Source organism: Podarcis cretensis (assembly GCF_951804945.1).
Source record: "Podarcis cretensis genome assembly, chromosome: 3".
Lineage (NCBI taxonomy): Eukaryota > Metazoa > Chordata > Lepidosauria > Squamata > Lacertidae > Podarcis > Podarcis cretensis.
Window position 1 is genome coordinate 111,676,879 of NC_137172.1, and position 20,163 is coordinate 111,697,041.

The window sequence follows — 20,163 nt, forward strand, 5'->3', positions numbered from 1 at the left end:
GACTGTTTGCAAAATGGCAGATGATTAGAGTTCAGGTTTAGAACCACAACAATGCCTACTTCTTACATAACCTCAAACTTTGGGAAGGGGCATAATGTGGCGGTGGTCCCTCTAAAGAAATCTCTCTGCTGTCATTAGATCTCCCACGGCTTTCAATGAGATAAATGGCCTTTGCTCGTGAATTTAGGTTGTCTCCGTTCAGGGTGTTGAGTTTTCTATTTCCTTTGCAGATACAATCACAAACATTTGGCTGGGCAAGGAAGGGGGAAGCCACAACCTGAATCCAGGTGGCACACTATATTGCTGTTTTGTTCTTTATCACTGTTATTCTGTGTGGTTATTTTATTGTTAGTACCCTCTTTGAGAACTGAAAAGGAATAGGCTATAAATTCTTCAAACAAACAGCTGGACTGGGGATATAGAAATTGTGCTGTTGCTAAACCCTAGACAGATAGAAGAAGCGGAAAAGAAGCAAAAATGAAATACACTGTATCTGCAGCCTCTGTTGTAGTTGGTGAGGTATTTGGATCTCTTGCATCCTCTTACTACCTTTTCCAATTGATTATATAATCCAATTTATAATTTTTAAAATGCCTACAGTGTATTATTTAGAATAGTCCTACGCCCATATATATTTATAAAGGCTGGCCCTGTCATTAGGCAGTGGGAAGAAGCCATCTCAGGCAGCAGGTGCTGAGGGCCAGGGAGCACAGAGAATATGTCACACGGCCTATTCTGTAGCCCCCAGACCAGCACGCTGCCCTTAGCTGCAATGGAGGAGGTTCTCCCATTACCAGTATTGAAGTAGCATTCAACTGCTAGGCTTACAGACCAAGTGTCTCTATTTTCCAGGGACAGCCCCATAGTTACAGAAGCCATCCTGGTTTCTGATTTGATCTCGCAATGTCCTGCGTTTCCTTAGGACGTCCCTATTTTCATCGGAGAAATGTTGGAGGGTATGGACTTATTCCACCCCCAAGCCAAGGAGATAAGTAAATATACAACCTTTAAAAGACCTCTGAAGGTAGCCCTGTATACAGATTTTTTTTAAGGTTTAATTTTTTAAATGTTTTTATATATGTTGGAAGCTGCCCAGAGTCAACCCAGTCACATAATAATAATAATAATAATAATAATAATAATAATAATTTATACTCTGCCCATCTGGCTGAGTTTCCCCAGACACTCTGGGCAGCTCCCAATCCAGTGTTAAAAACAATACAGCACTAAATATTAAAAACGTCCCTAAACAGGGCTGTCTTAAGATGTCTTTTAAAAATAGGATAGCTGCTTATTTCCTTGACATCTGAAGGGAGGGTGTTCCACGGGGCGGGTGCCACTACCAATAAGGCCCTCTGCCTGGTTCCCTGTAGCCTCACTTCTCGCAGATAGGGAACCGCCAGAAGGCCCTTGGCGCTGGATCTCAGTGTCCGGGCTGAATGATGGGGGTGGAGACACTCCTTCAGGTATGCAGGACCAAGGCTGATTAGTAGTACAGTGGTACCTCAGAAGTCGAATGGAATCTTTTCTGAAAGTCTGTTCGACTTCCAAAATGTTCAGAAACCAAGGTGCAGCTTCTAATTGGCTGCAGGAAGTTCCTGCAGCCAATCGGAAGCCACGGAAGCCTTGTCGGACGTTCGGCTTCCAAAAGAACGTTCGAAAACCGGAACACTCACTTCTGGGTTTGCAGCGTTCGGGAGCCAAAACGTTCGAGTTGCAAGGCGTTCATCAACCAAGGTATGACTGTAGTAGTATTATTGAAAAAGACACCCCTATTTTCACTGGAGAAATATTGGAGGGTATGGGCTTACCATCTTTTGTACACCACTGATTGGAGGAAGTGGAGGTGATGCCATCTTACCTTTTTCCTCAGGTAGCAAAATAAATGTTTTTGGCAGCCTTGTCACATTATGTACGGTATATAGGCCAGCTACTAGACATTTTAATATTGTGATCATAACTAGCAATTTTACAGCACTGTACTTTTCCGCAGCGATTTGTAGCTTGTCAGGCTTAGAACATCTTAGTGCTGAAGTCTCCAATGAAGCAAGTAGACATAGGAAGGATGGGCCAAAAGAAAGGCATTTCTTATGTCAAGGAAACACTTCAGATACTCCGACTTGATCTCAGCCTCCCTCCCTCCCTCCCTCTTAAAAAAAAAATGAAAATGAAAATCCCTGAGAATAAGTTTGCCTGCCAGCCCTCATGTTATCAGAACGATTTAACATTGACTTACGCTCACAGAGCCTATAAATCTTGACTAACAGCTTAACATGTGAGGCATTTGATGTGTCTGGGAACCTGCCGTATGAAAGAAATTAGCTGTAAAAAGGGAGCAAAATGCCTATTCCCATGGGAATACTCTGTTCAGCTTCTAATAGATCATTTGTTCATTTGGAAGATGACTTGTTCGTCAAAGTAAAATAGCAGCTTGCTTTTCAAAAAAAGGGGGGGGGAGAGAAAAAGGGGGAAGCTTTCTACCACTTTCACAGGAAATGCGGTGCTAAGGGCCAATAGACAGAGCAAATCATCATATTAATTACACGGTCAGTAAACATTTGCTCTCCCATGTTCCTTAAAGACTTGGATGTTTCCTGAACGGAGACCAGCAGTGGAACCGGCTCCGGTTAGTTGTAACCAGTCTGGAAGATGAATGGTGACAGAGCAGCTCTTCAACAGAAGCACAGTCTATTTTAGCAATAGGGGGTTTAGACTGCTTAGGCCAGCATTGTCCAAATGCTAAAAGGCAATGGTGTGGGGCTATCCAGTGTTTTTTTCCTAAAAAAAAAAAATGTTTGCATGTTGAGGTCCCCAAGCCACCCCAATAACTCACACATCACACATAATTTTTGTTTAAGGCTTTTGGCATAATTTTGGCCACAACTTTATTTAAATACATAACTATGAGTGGTTGCTTAGGCATTGGTTACGATTATCTGTCCTTGCTCCAGGGACAGAACTGTCTTCCGGATTCCAGCGGAAGCCAGTCAGGGAAAACAATATCGGGGAGAAATGAAGCTAGGCACCAGACCCTCACCTCTCCCCGCATGCTCCCAGAGGCCTTGCGCGGCCCAAGCCCGATGCCAGGGACTTCGACGAAAGCATGGCAAGCCCCCGGATTCCTTTAACGGAATTCCCTTGCAGCACCAGCATTGGAGAGCTAGGCACTTACCCCTCCACCAACCAATTTTTTAACCAATGCCTATCCGCAAACCTTACAAGTTGTGACGATTTGCTATGCAGTAGGCAAAAACCAAATGGCTGCAGCCAATCAGCCAAATGGACAAAATTCCTGCCAGGCACCTGCCCCAAAGCAGACGACCCCATGACAGGCATAGCAAGGTGAAGCGCAAAATCCCCATTTCAGGGAGGATGGGCGGGTGATCCAGTGTACGCAGCAAAAGAGGACACTCAAAAGAGCGCGCCCAAATTGGCAACATCAAAATCTCCCCAGAAACACCAGTACCCAATCACAGCCTGTGGCCATTCAAACAGATCAGCCCAGCAACAGTGGGGTGGCCTGCTAGACCCCACCTCAACACGTGCTCTCTATTAGTGAGAACACGCTTTAGGGGTACTACCATTTTCCTACTCATATTGAGATACTGCTCCTCAATGAGGCCAAACTTAGATTGACGAAATGTTTAGGGGTATGCATACCCCAGCATCCCCCCCAGGAAAAAAGCACTGGGGCTATGCAAATAAAATTATTTTGGGGCACAACCTGAGCACACATGCTCCCACCCGCATATTATAAATGCAAGTGGAAAGGGTGGTAAATGGATGGTAAGACTTCTTTTTTAAAAAATAATAATTTTTATTTGATTTTACAAATATAAAATTATAACAACACAATCACACATCTCAACAGTTAAAAGATTCCCTCGAATCTCTGGACTTCCCACCTTCTCCTCCATGGGTCCTTTTGTTAAACATTTTCTACTGCATCTTTTCCAATAATCTATATTTTATATAACTCCGTTGTTTCCGTAGTACAAGTGCTATTGCAATCCTGCTGGTGTTTTCATCTGCTTACAGTGGCCTCCAAGATAAATTACATTTTTTCCCATTCTTTGTTAAAGTTTTGGTCTTGGTTCCTGAACTTTCCGGTCACTTTTGCCATTTTTGCATAGTCCAACAGTTTAATTTGCCATTCTTCTCTGTTAGGGACTTTATCTTCTTTCCGGCTCTGGCCTAATAGAATCCATGCGGCCGTTGTTGCATACATAAAAAAATCTTTTCTGCTCCCTTGGAATATCCACACCTACAATTCCTAATAGAAAAGCCTCTGGTGTTGTTGTTGTTGTTGTTTGTTTGTTTGCTTTTTAATAAAAGTTAATTTAAACTTAATTCATTCTGGAGGTCTGTCCTTAACCTGAAACTGTTCTTAACCTGAGGTACCACTTTAGCTAGCCAGAGCACGATTTCTGTTCTCATCCTGAAGCAAAGTTCTCAACCCGAGGTACTATTTCTGGGTTAGCGGAGTCTGTAACCTGAAGCGTCTGTAACCTGAAGCATCTGTAACCCAAGGTACCACTGTATTATTTTCCTCCATATTGCAGATGGAAGAACTGAGGATCTGTGTGTGCGTCTTGCCTACATTGATTATTATCACACTTGATCTGCAGACTTCCTAAATATTTAGCCACTCACAGAGAGAGAGGTCAAAGTTAGAAGGCTGATACTATTTTATTGGAAAGAATCAGCTGAAGCATTTGTTATGTGATGTTTGTAATCAGCCTGCAATACTAGTGAAAGAATGTGTACCTTCCTAAATGCGCGCACACACACACACACACACAGAGAGAGAGAGAGAGAGAGAGAGAAACTAATGATGGCAGAATTTTCTATTGGCCTTTCACCAACTATATTTAATCACTTTATTTTCACCTCTGTTGATGCTTTAACTGCTTCCACGAGGTATTACGGACAATCTGCCATTTCTCCACCAAAATTTGAAGAACAGCACAGAAATGGCAGCAGATTTATAAACACAGCGAAAGCACCAGAGCTTCCTCCATTACTCTGTCATCAAAGATATCAGCCCTAGGTTGCGCTCTGAGTATTAGCCCATGTAGCCTGATATGAGTTCATGAGCCAGGAATTCAAAACACTAACCAGCTGTGGGAACCCGGGAAGGAGCCTGTCACACTAAATGGTATCCAGATTAGAGCTGTGAGAATTTGGGAAAGCCCATCTCACAAACAAGACTGCTCACTTAGCCCGAGAGGTGAAAGGGAGGGGGGGTTGACAGGAGGGGACTGTGGGAGAGAGAAGAAAATAGTTCTTCAGTCCTTATGGTCTTCCTTCACTTAAAAGTGACAAGTTCTACATTCGCTCCGTAACCGACTTACAGTACTGTTTACCAGTGCAGTGGTACCTCAGTTGCCGAACTGTTCTGGAAGACCATTTGACTTCTGAAACGTTTGATAACTGAGGCACAAAGGGCGGCCTGCAAAGTCAATGGAGAAAATTGGAAAAAACACAGCAGAAACCATTTGACTCCTGAGGCGTGTTCGAAAATGGAAGCATTTACTTCTGGGTTTTCGGCGTCCGAAAACCAAAACTACATCTGAGACGCTTGAAAACTGAGGTACCACTGTATTTGTTTTACTACCCATTATCATCCCCACCCCCAACACACTCTCTCCTCTGGGGAGCTGCTTTGAACAGCATTTTAGCTTCAAAAAACAACCTTGTGAGGTAGGTTAGCCTGACTGATGCTCACTTGCCTGAGACTGCTGCTGCCTCAGTGAGTTTCACTGCTGTGAAGTGATTCATACCTAGGCCGGTCTTCCATTTCAAAACCAATGGCAGGCATTGGCTGAGCAGAATTTTAAGAATCCAAACCCTCCAACAACCCACAGATAAAATTGGGATGCGGGTCTTTTGGGCCCTGCACGAGTCACGTGACTTGCAGGAGAGCACAGCCCCCCAAAACTGGTGTCTTTGGGGAATGCACTCTCATGGGAGCCCAAACATCTCGGACATCTCGGGATCCAATAAGAAGCCAGGGGGGGCTCTGTAATTCCAGGACGTCCTGCTAAAAGCAGGAGAGTTGATGAGTATGAGAATCCATACTTCTCAGAGCCCATTTTGGCAACCAACAGATCCCATACATTGTGTATCAGCCAGAGAAAAGATATTTTGAGTAGAGATGAGGGGAAAATTTGATTGAGTTGGCTGTTTAATACAAACCTACCTACTTTGCATTTCCTGGACTGATGCATGAACCAAAAAATCATCACAGAATCATGCAGCCCTTCTTCCAAATTTGCACTTTTCTGAATTCAGCAAAGCAGTGCTCCAGCTCAAAAATACATGCCGTGGACTCACAACTTGTGCACATTTAACTTGCACAATCACAGATTTCTCCGCTTGGTGGACAGCCAGCTGCGATCGTGCAAATGAAATGCATGAAAGGCAGAGCCAGTTAAGATCTTCCAGGAGCCTCCTAGAGTCCAGTAAGCAAGACGAGCTTTAAACTTGGAACTGGGGAAGCTACCATGTTTGTCCTGCTTGAGAAATATGAACGGCAACAGCTCATCTCTCTCATTCATTTTTGCTTTCCATTTTTGCTTTCCACATGGGCAACCCAGTTGCGCTTTAGTCTCTTTTGGCAGAATTCTGTCTGAAGGGAGGGTTGTCTCATCTTCTGGAAGTCAGATCTGCTGAGGTTCTGTACATATTGAGCCAGCCATGATGTCTGGCATGCAGGTGCTTGAGTTACAGCTAGCTAGCTACAGAGACAGCCAGATTTCAGGCAGGGAGGCTGAGCGAGGAGAGAGACCACCCATGGTGTTATTATACATAAGAGAAGGAGATGGAAGGAGAGACAGACTGATGCGACACACCCACCCAACAATGAACTCCAGGCTTGGGGCAAAGCTATCAAGCTCTCTCTCAATCTGAGTTACTGTAATATTTTCTATCCTTCTCCACAACAGAAGGCTGCCCCTTCCACAACTGAAAGCTATTCTCCCCCTCACAGATATGGGATCAAACCCCTAAACAGCCTCGGCCCTGTATACCTGAAGGAGCATCTCTACCCCATCATTCAGTCCAGACACCGAGGTCCAGCTCCAAGGACTTTCTGACTCACTGAGAGAAGTGAAGTTGCATGGAACGAGGCAGGTGGCCTTCTCGGCAGTGGCACCCACCTTGTGGAACACCCTCCCGGTAGATGTCAAGGAAATAAAAAACTACAATGGTACCTAGGGTTAAGAACTTAATTCGTTCTGGAGGTCTGTTCTTAAACTGAAACTGTTTTTAACCTGAAGCACCACTTTAGCTAATGGGGCCTCCCGCTACCGCCACGCCGCCGGAGCATGATTTCTTTTCTCATCCTGAAGCAAAGTTCTTAACCCGAGGTAATATTTCTGGGTGAGCGGAGTCTGTAAGCTGAAGCGTATGTAAGCTGAAGCGTATGTAACCTGAGGTACCACTGTATATGACTTTTAGAAGGCATCTGAAGGCAGCTCTGTATGGGGAGGTTTTCAATGGTTGATGTTTTGTTGTGTTTTTAATACAGTGCTACCTCGGTTTTCGAATGTAATCTGTTCCAAAAGACCATTCAAGTGCCTAAACATTCAAAAACCGAAAACTCAGTACGGAAGCCTCAAAACGGAAAACTCCTTACGGAAAACTCAATACAGAAGCCGTGTGGCACGTTTAACTTCCAAGGCGAGTTTGAAAACCGAAGCATTTACTTCTGGGTTTACAGCATTTAAAGCCGAAATGTTCAAAAACAGACACGTTAGAAAACTGAGGTATCGCTATATTAGTCACAGCTAATGTTGGAGCTGTGCGTCCCATACACGCTCTTCGAGGTTGTCATCGTGAGGCTGTCATCATTAACATGAAAGCGGATGTTCAAAGGCAGGAGATGTTTCCAGAAGTGGCCTTTTTCCTGGACACTCGGCTATTGACCCTGAACAGAGAAACCAGAGAAAGAGAGAGAGAATGCCAGAAAACCTTCAGAGGTTCTGCGGCCAGGGCTGTACACTCTGATTGATGTTACACCTGTTCAGACCTGTGGGAGCGGAGGACGGCATGCGTCTAATGAAACCCTCATTTGTGACTTCCCCTCTTGTTATAGCTGAGTCTCTTTAGCCTCTAAACTTTGCTCTAGACTTGGGCGGCTGCGGCGGGAGAGGGGGAGCGATGACAAACTGCTTTCTTCTGTCAACATTCTAATTGGCCTGATAATGAAACAAAATAAATACCCAAGTTAGAGGGATTTGAAATCCAATTTATTTTTGTTTTACTCCCCAAAAAGTGTCTGCTGCGGGGGCCTTTTCTGTGAAAATTCAATAAAAACAAAGCCATGAAAATAAATACCCATGGTCCAGAAAAACACACACACCACCCGCCAACATTTCTCCAATGAAAATAATAATAATAATAATAATAATAATAATAATAATAATACCCTGCGCATCTGACTGGGTTGCCCCAGCCACACTGGGCAACTTCCATCATATATAAAAACATAATAAAACATTAAACATTAAACAGCTTCCCTATACAGGCTGCTTTCAGATGTCTTCTAAAGGTTGTATAGTTACTTATCTTCTTAGCTCTGGGGTCACATAACTCCATAGCATCCAATATTTCTCCGATGAAAATGGGGACGTCTTAAGGAAAAGGGACGCAGGTGGCGCTGTGGGTTAAACCACAGAGCCTAGGGCTTGCCGATCAGAAGGTCAGCGGTTCGAATTCCCGTGACGGGTGAGCTCCCATTGCTCGGTCCCTGCTCCTGCCAACCTAGCAGATCGAAAGCATGTCAAAGTGCAAGTAGATAAATAGGTACCACTCTGGTGGGAAGGTAAACAGCGTTTCTGTGTGCTGCTCTGGTTCGCCAGAAGTGGCTTTGTCATGCTGGCAATATGACCCGGAAGCTGTATGCTGGCTCCCTCGGCCAATAAAGTGAGATGAGCGCCACAATCCCAGAGTCGTCAGCGACTGGACCTAAAGGTCAGGGGTCCCTTTACCTTTTTAAGGAAAAGTGGGACATTCCAGGATCAGATCAGAAACTGGGACTTCTTCTGTAAATCCAGGACTGTCCCCGGAAAATAGAGACACTCCTATTTTCCTATGTGACCTCCTTCCAGTTGAGTAGCTGCTGCATACTGGGATACATACATCATTATGCCGCCTTTCCAAAGTTAAAACTAGTGGTTTGTTTTTTTTAAAGGAAAAAAGGTGCCAGCACTCACCATGAAGCTGTAACAGCAAGTGCCAAACTCTTAATATGGGGGAGGGGGAGGTGTCGGGACTGTGTACCCCAGAAAAGTATGGGACGCAGCTGGCACTGTGGTCTAAATCCCTGAGCCTCTTGGGCTTGCCTATCAGAAGGTCAGTGGTTCGAATCCCCACGACGTGGTGAGCTCCCATTGCTCTGTCCCAGCTCCTGCCAACCTAGCAGTTCAAAAGCACACCAGTGCAAGTAGATAAATAGGTACTGCTGCAGCGGGAAGGTAAACGGCGTTTCTGTGCACTCTGGTTTCCGTCACGGTGTTCCGTTGCACCAGAAGTGGTTTAGTCATGCTGGCCACATGACCCAGAAAGCTGTCTGCAGATAACGCCGGCTCCCTCAGCCTGAAAGCGAGATGAGCGCCGCAACCCCATAGTCACCACAGGGGGGGAAAAGCACTGGTTAAAACCATGCTCAAGGCAGCATACGACATGAAAAAGCACATAATTACAAACATAACAAAAGTATAAAAGTATACAGTGGTACCTCAAGTTAAGTACTTAATTCGTTCTGGAGGTCCGTACTTAACCTGAAACTGTTCTTAACCTGAAGACCACTTTAGCTAATGGGGCCTCCTGCTGCTGCCGCACCATCGGAGCACGATTTCTGTTCTCATCCTGAAGCAAATTTCTTAACCCGAGGTACTATTTCTAGGTTAGCGGAGTCTGTAACCTGAAGCGTATGTAACCTGAAGCATATGTAACCCGAGGTACCACTGTAAATGAGACATCAAAAAGTACACGACCAAATTAGACCATTTCCAAATAAATCCTAATAAGGTCTAGAATAAAGATACAAAATAATAATGTCAAAAATAGCAACAACCTCCAACAAAAACCCCTAAACAATAGAGATGGGTGAGGCAATGGTGGGTTCTGCCTGGTGCAAACATACCAGCTCTGCTGCTCTGCTGCTGTATCACCACCATGCTGCCTCCCCTATTGCCCTTCTCTATCCCAGTATGCAGTAGCAATTCTACCAGAGTGAGGTCGGGTAAATCTCACAGCCGTACCGCAACATTTGTTACTGTATGTTCTGTTTACACCAATGCATTGCTTCTGACTCCTACAGAAAATGTTGAGCCACCTGCGGCCTTTAGTATGGCAGTCCCTGCCCTGTGGAACTCCTTGCCACTAGAGGTTTGGCAGGAAAGCTCCCTGCTTTCTTTCGGACCTCTTTTCCAAACTGCACTGTTCAGGCAGGCCTTTGGGATGCAAACGTTTTCTCTTTCTTTCTTTTTTTACCGACTAGGTTGTGGGGTTTTTTTTGATGTTTTTGCTGTTTATGTGTTTTTATGTTGAACATCACCTTATTTTTTTTTTTTTTTTTTAGGAAAGTGTGGTTGCTAAATATTTACATGAAGCAAAAAAACAAAGAAATTTAGCAGTGCTCATCCTGATTTCATGTGGGTGCGGGAAGCCTGGAGGGAGAGAAGAATGGTGGTTTGGAGGGAAATGGAGTTTAAAACAAGACAAAACTGCAATGGAGAGGAGAGTTGTGGAAAGGGAATCCTCTTCGAGCAATCCGTTCAGACCTCTGGAAACAATAACCAGTCTCTTTACCAGCCGACTGCTAGTTAGGTAAGTAGGAAAGCAGAAAGGGTCTCACAGAGAGATGTGGAAGTCATAACTCACATCCATAACCACACATTTAAAGTACCTTTGTAGCATTTTAACAGTTCTGGTCCCCCCCCCCCAAAGAATCCTGGGAACTGATGGAAATGTAAAGAGAAAGAAGGTTCTTTTTATCCTATGTGGTGGTCTTGTAAAAAGGGAACCCTGACCATTGGGTCCAGTCATGACCGACTCTGGGGTTGCAGCGCTCATCTCGCTTTACTGGCTGAGGGAGCTGGTGTACAGCTTCTGGGTCATGTGGGCAGCATGACTAACCTGTTTCTGGCGAACCAGAGCAGCGCACGGAAACGGAGCGGTTGGTGTGTTTCTTCTTGGTTGGTTGGTTGGTCGGTCGGTTAGTCGATCGGTCAGTCGGTCATTCAGTTGGTTGGTTGTTTGGTTGGTCAGTCAGTCAGTCGGTCGGTTGGTTGGTTGGTTGGTTGGTCATTCAGTTGGTTGGTTGGTTGGTTGGTTGGTTGGTTGGTTGGTTGGTCGGTTGGCCATTCGGTTGGTTGGCTGGTCGATCGATCAGTTGGTCGGTTGGTTGGTCATTCAGTTGGTTGGTTGGTCGTTCGGTCGGTTGGTTGGTCAGTCGGTTGCTTGGTCGGTTGGTTGGTCGGTTGGTGGGTGGGTTGGTTGGTTAGTTGGTTGATCGGTCAGTCGGTTGGTTGGTCATTCAGTTGTCGGATCGGTACTGTCAGAGCTGCCTCCAGGTCCCAGCTCACAGAGGACCAACGCTAGGCTGTAGTTATGTACAAAAGTCTTTATTGAGGTTCAGTTTCCATTTTAAAGCCGCAGCGCGCAGCTCTACGTCTCAACCCTAGACTGGCGAAGTCCCGTCTGAGTCTCCGCCCCTTCCACACCAGTTTAAGACTCTCGCCTTGCTCCACCTCTTCCTAAGTTCCTTTCTCCTCTGGGCCCTCCTGCCCGCTAGGGTTTCATCCTTCCTGGACTCCTCTGACGCTGACCCTGATGATTCTTCCCCCTCCTTCCGGCGGGCTTTAGGACCTGGTTCCCTATCCGGGCTACCTTCTGTGCCGCTCGCCTGTACATTTGAACTTGGCGCGCGCGCCCAGCCTGCAACTTTCCTCTTGACCGTTCCCTCGCTCTCCGATGGAGGCGTGGCCACCCCTGACTCCTCTTCTCTCGCTGGTGGTGAATATGTGGGCTCTGATACCTGGGACTCCTCCCCCCCACTACGCTCTGGTGGGGAAGCTGGTCCTGATTTCCAACTGCTGCTCTGGGAGTCCCCGCTGGCCCCTTGTTTCTGGGGTGTCCCCCTTGGGTCCCCCCTTGCCCTGCCCATCGGCGCCCCCTTCTGTGAATCTTCCGATTCGCTGGAGAGGCTCACGGAATCTATTGGGCTGCTGTCATCCTCTCCTACGCTGCCCTCGGATTGCTCCCCCTCGCTCTCCATCTCCTCTCCTCCCTGCGCTCCCGCTGAGTCCCTGACAGGTACCTATTTATCTACTTGCACTTTGATGTGCTTTTGAACTGCTAGGTTGGCAGGAGCAGGGACCGAGCAATGGGAGCTCACCCCGTCGCGGGGATTCGAATGCTGACCTTCTGATCAGCAAGTCCTAGGCTCTGTGGTTTAACCCACAGGTTAAAACTTCCTGGGAAGTGATATATAATGAAATGAAAAGGATGTTTAAAATAACCTCTGTAAAAAAAAACCCAAAAGTTTTTTTCTTTTGAGAATTATAGGGGCAGAACTACCTAAACTTTATAGAAATTTATTCATGTATGCAGTGCTTTTTTATATAAAAAATGTTTAGGGGTACTTTCATTTTCCTATTCATATTGAAATACTGCCCCTCAATGAGGCCAAACTTAGATTCACAAAATGTTTAGGGGTATGTGTACCCCTGCATTCCCCCAGAAAAAAGCACTGCATGTATGTGACTACAGTGGCAAGAATGTTACTTGCCCCAAAGTGGAAGGAAACAGAAGTCCTAGAAAAGGAAGAAAAACTTACAGAATATGCAGAAATGGCGAAACTTACGTGAAGAATAAGAAATCAAGATAACAATCTTTTTATAGAAGAATAGAAATGGTTTATTGAATATTTACAGATAAATTGTAAACAGATAAGAACATTCACAGGGTTATTGTAGTAACCTGCAGCTTCATAAGAATGAGCATATTAGGTTACTTTGGATATGCCGAAGATATAAAAAACAAATTTAAGGAACCGCAGAAAGAGGGGGAAGGAAGTCAAATTTTGAAAAGTCAAAATGATTGTAAAATTAATGAAATGTATAAAATTAGTGAAATGTATAAAATTAGTGAAATGTATAAACTTGAAAAGTATAAATAATTTTTTAAATAATAATCATAATAAGGAATCCTGGGAACCATAGTTTGCCCTTCACAATTCCCAGCTCCTTTAACAACCCACAGTTCCCAGGATACTTTGGAGTAAGCCATGTGCTTTAAAATATACGGTGTGAGTGTGACCTAGGAAGACCAGTGGCCGACTTGGGTGCTATGGCACCCTGTGTGAGGCCAAAATTTGGTGCTCCGCCCTTGCACTGTCTTCCCAAAGCCAGGTAAGGAGGCCCTGAACTGTCAGAACTGTGGGATGGAAAGCCAGCTGGCTTGGCCCCAGCCAGAGCATCTCCCTTCTCAGTCTTGCCGCTGCAGAGATCCATCCGTCATCCTCCTCTGACGTGCGTCTGTGACTCATGCTGCTGTGCATGCAAGAGCACACATTACTCAGCAGAGTAAACACACAACAGATCAGGCTCGAGGCATGGCTACTACACTAAACTACGCATTTATTATACATAAATCAGGACAAAGAAAAACATGGCCTCTCTCCTTGTTGCTGTTCTCGGAGAGAGAGAAAAGAAAAGCAATACAGAGTAGATGTTCCGCTCACGGGACTTCAGCAATCTGTGCTGGAATGTAAACAGACATGTGACATGTAACAATCCCACATATCTGCAGCAAGGGTGGAATGGAATTCCCAACATGAAGATGCTGCACTCAAGCCTCTGTCCCAAAGCCCAGCACCTTGCCTACCAGGCTTTGAGATGGCGCCCACTCTGCTCAGTGTGCAGAGCATGTGCACTGCTTGCACAGCCCTAAATCCACCCCTTGAAAGGCGAGGGGGCAGCCCCACAGCACCACCCACTTTGGACTCACCACAATCACTTGCCACAGGCATGTGGCCCCTAAGAGATTACTCTGAAGGGCATGCAGCCCTTGATAGAAGAAGAAGGTCCGCCCAGGGGTGAGGGAAGGGAGTGGTGGGGGCAGTGGGGGCGGGCCACCCCATGTGTCACCACTGAGGGGGGTGACAAAATGCCGGGCGGCAGTCACCGTGGAGCCTGCAGTGCGCCCGAGCCCCACGGTTCTCCTGGGAGTGACACGGTGGCTTGGGCGTCCGCAGGCTCCGCGCTGTCCCAAACGGTCTGCCCACTGTCTCCCCCTCAGCTGTAGGGTGGCTGAGTGGGAGGAGGCCGGCAGACTCCTTGGAGGCCCCGCAGAGCGTTTGCTCCAGCTTGCCTCGCCCCTGGTGCTTGCGCCCCTCCAGCTTGCGCCGCCCCAGGTGCCCAATCGGTTTGCTCCGCCTCTGGGTCCACCACCCCTATCCTATAAGGGATATCCTAATGGGCTTCCACACCACAGGACAGCAAGATTCAGCCTGAACCTCCATGCTTTCAGACCTTCCAAGTGTCCCAATTTTCCAAGGATGTCCCTGATTTTGAGAAGCCATCCCGGTTTCTGATTTGATCCTAAAATGTCCCACTTTTCCTTAGGATGTCCCTATTCTCATTGGAGAAATCTTGGAGGGTATGGAATTATCCAACAACCGAGCCATCTGAAGGCAATCCTGTATTTTGTTGTTGTTGTTGTTTAGTCGTTTAATTGTGTCCGACTCTTCGTGACCCCATGGACCAGAGCACAACAGGCACTCCTGTCTTCCACTGCCTCCCACAGTTTGGTCAAACTCATGCTGGTAGCTTCGAAAACACTGTCCAACCATCTCGTCCTCTGTTGTTCCCTTCTCCTTGTGCCCTTACATCTTTCCCAACATCAGGGTCTTTTCCAGGGAGTCTTCTCTTCTCATGAGGTGGCCAAAGTATTGGAGCCTCAGCTTCAGGATCTGTCCTTCCAGTGAGCATTTAGGGCTGATTTCCTTCAGAATGGAGAGGTTTGATCTTCTTGCAGTCCATGGGACTCTCAAGAGTCTCCTCCAGCACCATAATTCAAAAGCATCAATTCTTCAGCGATCAGCCTTCTTTATGGTCCAGCTCTCACTTCCATACATCACTACTGGGAAAACCATAGCTTTTACTATACGGACCTTTGTTGGCAAGGTGATGTCTCATCTTCCAGCATCATAACTTTTAGATGCCTGTTGTCTTTGTCCATGGAGTTTTCTTGGCAGGGATACTGGAGTGGCTTGCCAGTTCCTGCTCCAGGTGGATCACGTTTGGTCAAAACTCTCCACTATGACCTGTTCATCTTGGGTGCCCTGCACAGCATAATTCATAGCTTCTCTGAGTTATTCAAGCCCCTTCGCCATGGCAAGGCAGTGATCCATGAAGGGGCAATCCTGTATAAGGAAGGTTTTTTTAATGTTTAATGTTCTATTGTGTTTTTATATATCTTGGAAGCTGCCCAGAATGGCAGGGGCAACCCAGTAAGATATGTAGGGTATAAATAGTAAAATTATCATTATGGGATGAGAAATGTTGGAGGGTATGTACTTTTGTCACTCTGCGTAAGGTTGCCAGGTTTCTCAAGGCTCTGGGTGACATTCAAGGGGTGGACTCTGGGAGATCTTGAGTAACACTTGGTAGTTCCCCAATAGAGTGGAGAATGTTCAGATCATATTAAGATTGAGGTCTGCTGGGGAGAAAGGATCATTCCTGGGTGGTCAAGCAAAGTGCCAGGTTGTTCCTAGTGGGCCCTGGTGGGCATAGGGAAATGGAGCAAAAAGCAAATATGCTTAAACCCAGACATGGTTTAAGCTACCTTTATGGATTTATCTACTCACCCTTCAAACCAGCTAAGTGACCACATCTTGTGGTAGAGAGTTCCATAAGCTAATTATTTGTTTTCTTTCGTTTGTCGTAGCTCTACAGTACATTCCGTGAACCTAAGAAGCTGAGAGGAAGATTACTTATTTGCTTTGTGCATTCCATGTCTCTCATTAGGAAAAAAAAATCCGCTCAGCTTTCAGATATTTGCAACAATTCATGCTGCACAGGATCTTTCGTCCTTGCCATTATACGCTGAAATATGGGCCTGGAAAAAAATAATCCCACAGCAGATCAATGAAATAATATTTACATACTTCAAAGGATACTTTGCCTCTTTTCTTCCCCTTCGTCTTCAACACTAAGTGTCTTGGATATTTCAGCTCTCCTTACAAGTTTTTCTAATTGTATTTCTGCATTTCATGGTTATTTTCTTATTAGCAACATAATTTTCATCTGTTAAGCATTTGCATCCTCTATTAGAAACATCAAAGGCCTATAGCATTTTATGGCAGTCATCTCCATCAATATTCGAAAGAAAGAAAGAAAGAAAGAAAGAAAGAAAGAAAGAAAGAAAATGTATCCATATAAAATCCGTGATGAATATAGAAATTAACCCAAGTGCTTGCCTTAAACTGAGTCAGACCACTAGTGGCACAAACTCTGTGTTGTCTACTCTGCAGCAGTTCTCTGTGACAGGAATTCTCAGGTCTTCTGTTAGAGATCTATAATGTGGCCTTAATGGACTCAAAGCATGTGTTCTTTCATTGAGCCAGCATTCCCCTCCATGGTGCTTCTCAGATGTTGTTTCTAACTTGCATCAACCTTGACCACTGGCCATGCCAACTGGGGCTGATGGAAGCTGCAGTTCAAGATATCTTGAATGGTGCCATCTGGGGAGACAACACAGAACAATGATTTCAATGGGCTGTAATAATCTTCTTTAACCTCCTGCTAACAATTTTGTGTCCAGGGCAGCTGTCTACCAGCTCCATCTGGTACGCAGACTTGAGACCCTACCTGCCCGCGGACTGTCTTGCCAGAGTGGTGCATGCTCTAGTTATCTCCCGCTTGGGCTACTGCAACACGCTCTACGTGGGGCTACCTTTGAAGGTGACCCGGAAACTACAACTAATCCAGAATGCGGCAGCTAGACTGGTGACTGGGAGTGGCCTCCGAGATCATATAACACCAGTCCTGAAAGAGCTGCATTGGCTCCCAGTATGTTTCCGAGCACAATTCAAAGGGTTGGTGATGAGCCTTAAAGCCCTCAACGGCCTCGGCCCAGTATACCTGAAAGAGCATCTCCACCCCCATCGTTCAGCCCGGACACTAAGATCTAGCTCCAAGGGCCTTCTGGTGGTTCCCTCCCTGCGAGAAGTGAGGCTACAGGGAACCAGGCAGAGGGCCTTCTCGGTAGTGGCACCCACCCTGTGGAACACCCTCCCTTCAGATGTCAAGGAAATAAACAACTATCTAACTTTTAGAAAACATCTGAAGGCAGCCCAGTTTAGGGAAGTTTTTAATGTTTGATGTTTTATTGTGTTTTTAATATTCTATTGGGAGCTGCCCGGAGTGGCTGAGGAAACCCAGCCAGATGGGTGGGGTATAATAATAATGACCGCTCCCCACTTAAAACGGGGGGCGCCCTTTGCGTGGACGCGTGCAGCCCTGTATCTGGAGTGGCCCCATCAGCATAGGCTTTGCCTTCCCTCAGGTGGGATACCTGGAGGTCCCCGCCTACCCCAGTGAGTTGTCCAATCCCACCTGGGGGAAGTGTTGCCAGGGAAACCAGGCCAGGTAGGGGGAGGGATTACCTGCCCACACAATAGAGGGTGGATCCTACCTGGTAATCCTCACTTGGCTCCAGAGCTTCTCCCACCCTACCCACCCTCAGTTAATGTCTTCTTTTGCAGGTTAACTTTTCTTCATAGGTTTTGCAGGTTAACCTTTCTCCACAGGTATGCGGGCGCTGCTACGATAAGGTCGCTGTTAAAGGGCCGGAAAGGAATTTCCCTGCATTGGCAGGTTTTGCCTTTCCCGTAGCAAAATGTCACAACTTTGGTGGTATCAGGCCTTGGGCGGAATCCTTTAGTCCATCTTCCTCTTTGCGGCGGCGATACCAGGGTTCCCCGTTAAAGGGGTTTTTGAAGGGAGGCTTTGGCCGTACGCCGAAAGGTCGTCATTGCTCTCCCCTGCGGCGGCGTAACGGGGGCGGCTATCTCTGCTTGAACATATGTTCTCCAGAGCTGGCCCATCCCCCCACACACACTGGATAACCCTGATGCTCCCTAGGTCCCCGGCTGGGGACTTGTGAGGGAGAACGCCCAATGCCTGAGCCAAGGTCTACCCACATTTGAAATTTAATAAAGTTGTGGCCAATTTAATCCCATAGCACGTTGTCTAGAGTCGTTATTCCACATGACGGGGGGGACCACTCGGGATCTGGGGACTCCGCCTGTCCACGTAATAATAATAATAATAATAATAATAATAATAGTAGTAGTAGTTGTTGTTGTTACTTTGTTTTGCCAAACCAAGGGTTGTTCCCCATGCCATTTTTATTGTTTTTCATTTTCTTTATAGGATTAAGAACAAAAATATACTGTTAGTTTTGCAGTTGTGGATCTTCTGGGGTTAATTTCAACTCTTTTTTGAAAAGCCCCTTAACCTCAATGGGGCTGAAGCATCCTATGACATGGCAGTTTTGGATTTGCCACACGTTTCTGGATCCAAACTTGATTGGTTGTCTCTAAAGGTGCGATAGATAGAGTTGTGTTTCAGTTTTCCAGAAAGTGAATTAAAGATGTTGGTGAGCTAAATACTTTTTCTAGAATGGATGGAAATTTGTGAATATTCACTTTTCTTGAGCCTCATTTATGCCATTTTTTGAAGGTGGCTTCTTCCACCTTTAGATTAACCATATGGATGATCCCAGACAATCAGGGATCATGTAGTGAATAAGCTACATAGGCAATCAGATTTGACAACATGATGATATCACTGCAGGCAACTCAGGCAGATGTTTCATGGCTTAGTCGTGTGGATGATCATACTCACCCAAGGTTTACACAGTGAATGGCATCAGAATTTTATTCCCACCAGATCGATTTGGCTGCTTGGCCAATTCACTAAGGGCAAGTGAGAGAATGAGAGTGCATGTGGGCAATTAATATAGTGACAAGAAATACAGAAAAATCACTAAAAATTGGGAGTTCTTCAACACTGTTCAAAAATGTGCAAGAAAACCCCAAAACACCTATGAGCAGTTTTGGCTCAATCCTACAAGTTGTACTTACGAGGTTTTAACAGGAATATAAATGCAGAAATTCAAATGGCTCAGGCATCTGTCCGTTCCACAATGGCAGAACCATTGGACCAGGAAGTATCAACATAGAATAAAACCAGCCCCAGGGACCATTCCAGACAGGTAGAGCAAAGTTTTTGCTCTTAGGTAATGAGAGGTTTTTTTTATATTGGTTGTTAAACATTATGTGAGAGCAAGACCACTGTAAATACCCTGAAAAATCAATGCATTACAGCCTGGATTTTTGTATCATTAGGATGCTTTTGAAAATACACTCCCTCTATCATTGAAAACTGTTTAAATTGGTGCCTTTAGACCCAGCAAATATTGACCAGGGTATGTGCATCCTGAAGTTTGACATCCGCAGGGTAGACCAACTGCCTTTTTTCTGACATACATAAATAGCTAACAGGCCAACTGTGCTGGGGTTTTTTTTGGGGGGAGGGGGTCCTCACTGGCCAGGAATGTCTCCATTAGGGTCCAAGATCCTCCTAATAATTATTGACTCTAAAATCAATGTGCATTCCATGTGCATAGCCTTGATGCGAGCCAATAATACAGTATGTGCATTCCCAAAATCGTTTTAGGCAAGGTGCGAAGTCTAACTTTGGAGTTCCCCTTCTGACTATTGCCTAACAAGCCCACACCTATGTCAGACGTACCAAGGACCATGTTTGCTTCCCTGGAACAGTTCAATCCCCCTGAAACAGCTCCCCAAATTCCAAGCTGACATCACCTTTTGGCAGTGCTCTGTTCTAGCAATGAATCAATTTTTTTGTTCTAAAAAATTGTTGATTGCATATATCTAATTGTACATTTACTTACTTGAAACATATACATATGCATTTCAATCTTGTTAAGATTTTCAGGGTGATGTACTTCAAATATCAGTGGAGGATGGTACATTCACACAAATAAGCCACTGCTTTGATCAACCTCAGTGTGCAACACACACACACCCCGGCACGGCCTGATTTCTTACAAACAGATCAT

At 45.6% G+C, this 20,163-nt stretch overlaps 1 long non-coding RNA gene across 5 annotated transcripts in view; it reads left to right on the forward strand.

Moving 5' to 3' along the window:
* LOC307212671 overlaps positions 1-18,685 on the forward strand; it is a 34,238-nt gene extending 15,553 nt beyond the window's left edge. For 4 of the 5 annotated variants that reach the window (XR_013837071.1, XR_013837072.1, XR_013837074.1 and 1 more), the window contains 3 exons: positions 231-287; positions 10,589-10,836; positions 15,961-16,186. This is a non-coding gene — a long non-coding RNA (uncharacterized lncRNA). Of the gene's footprint in view, positions 1-230; positions 288-10,588; positions 10,837-15,960; positions 16,187-18,449 lie in introns of those variants that run through there. The other variant, XR_013837073.1, reaches the window with a different exon arrangement.
* The last annotated feature ends 1,478 nt before the right edge of the window (positions 18,686-20,163 follow it).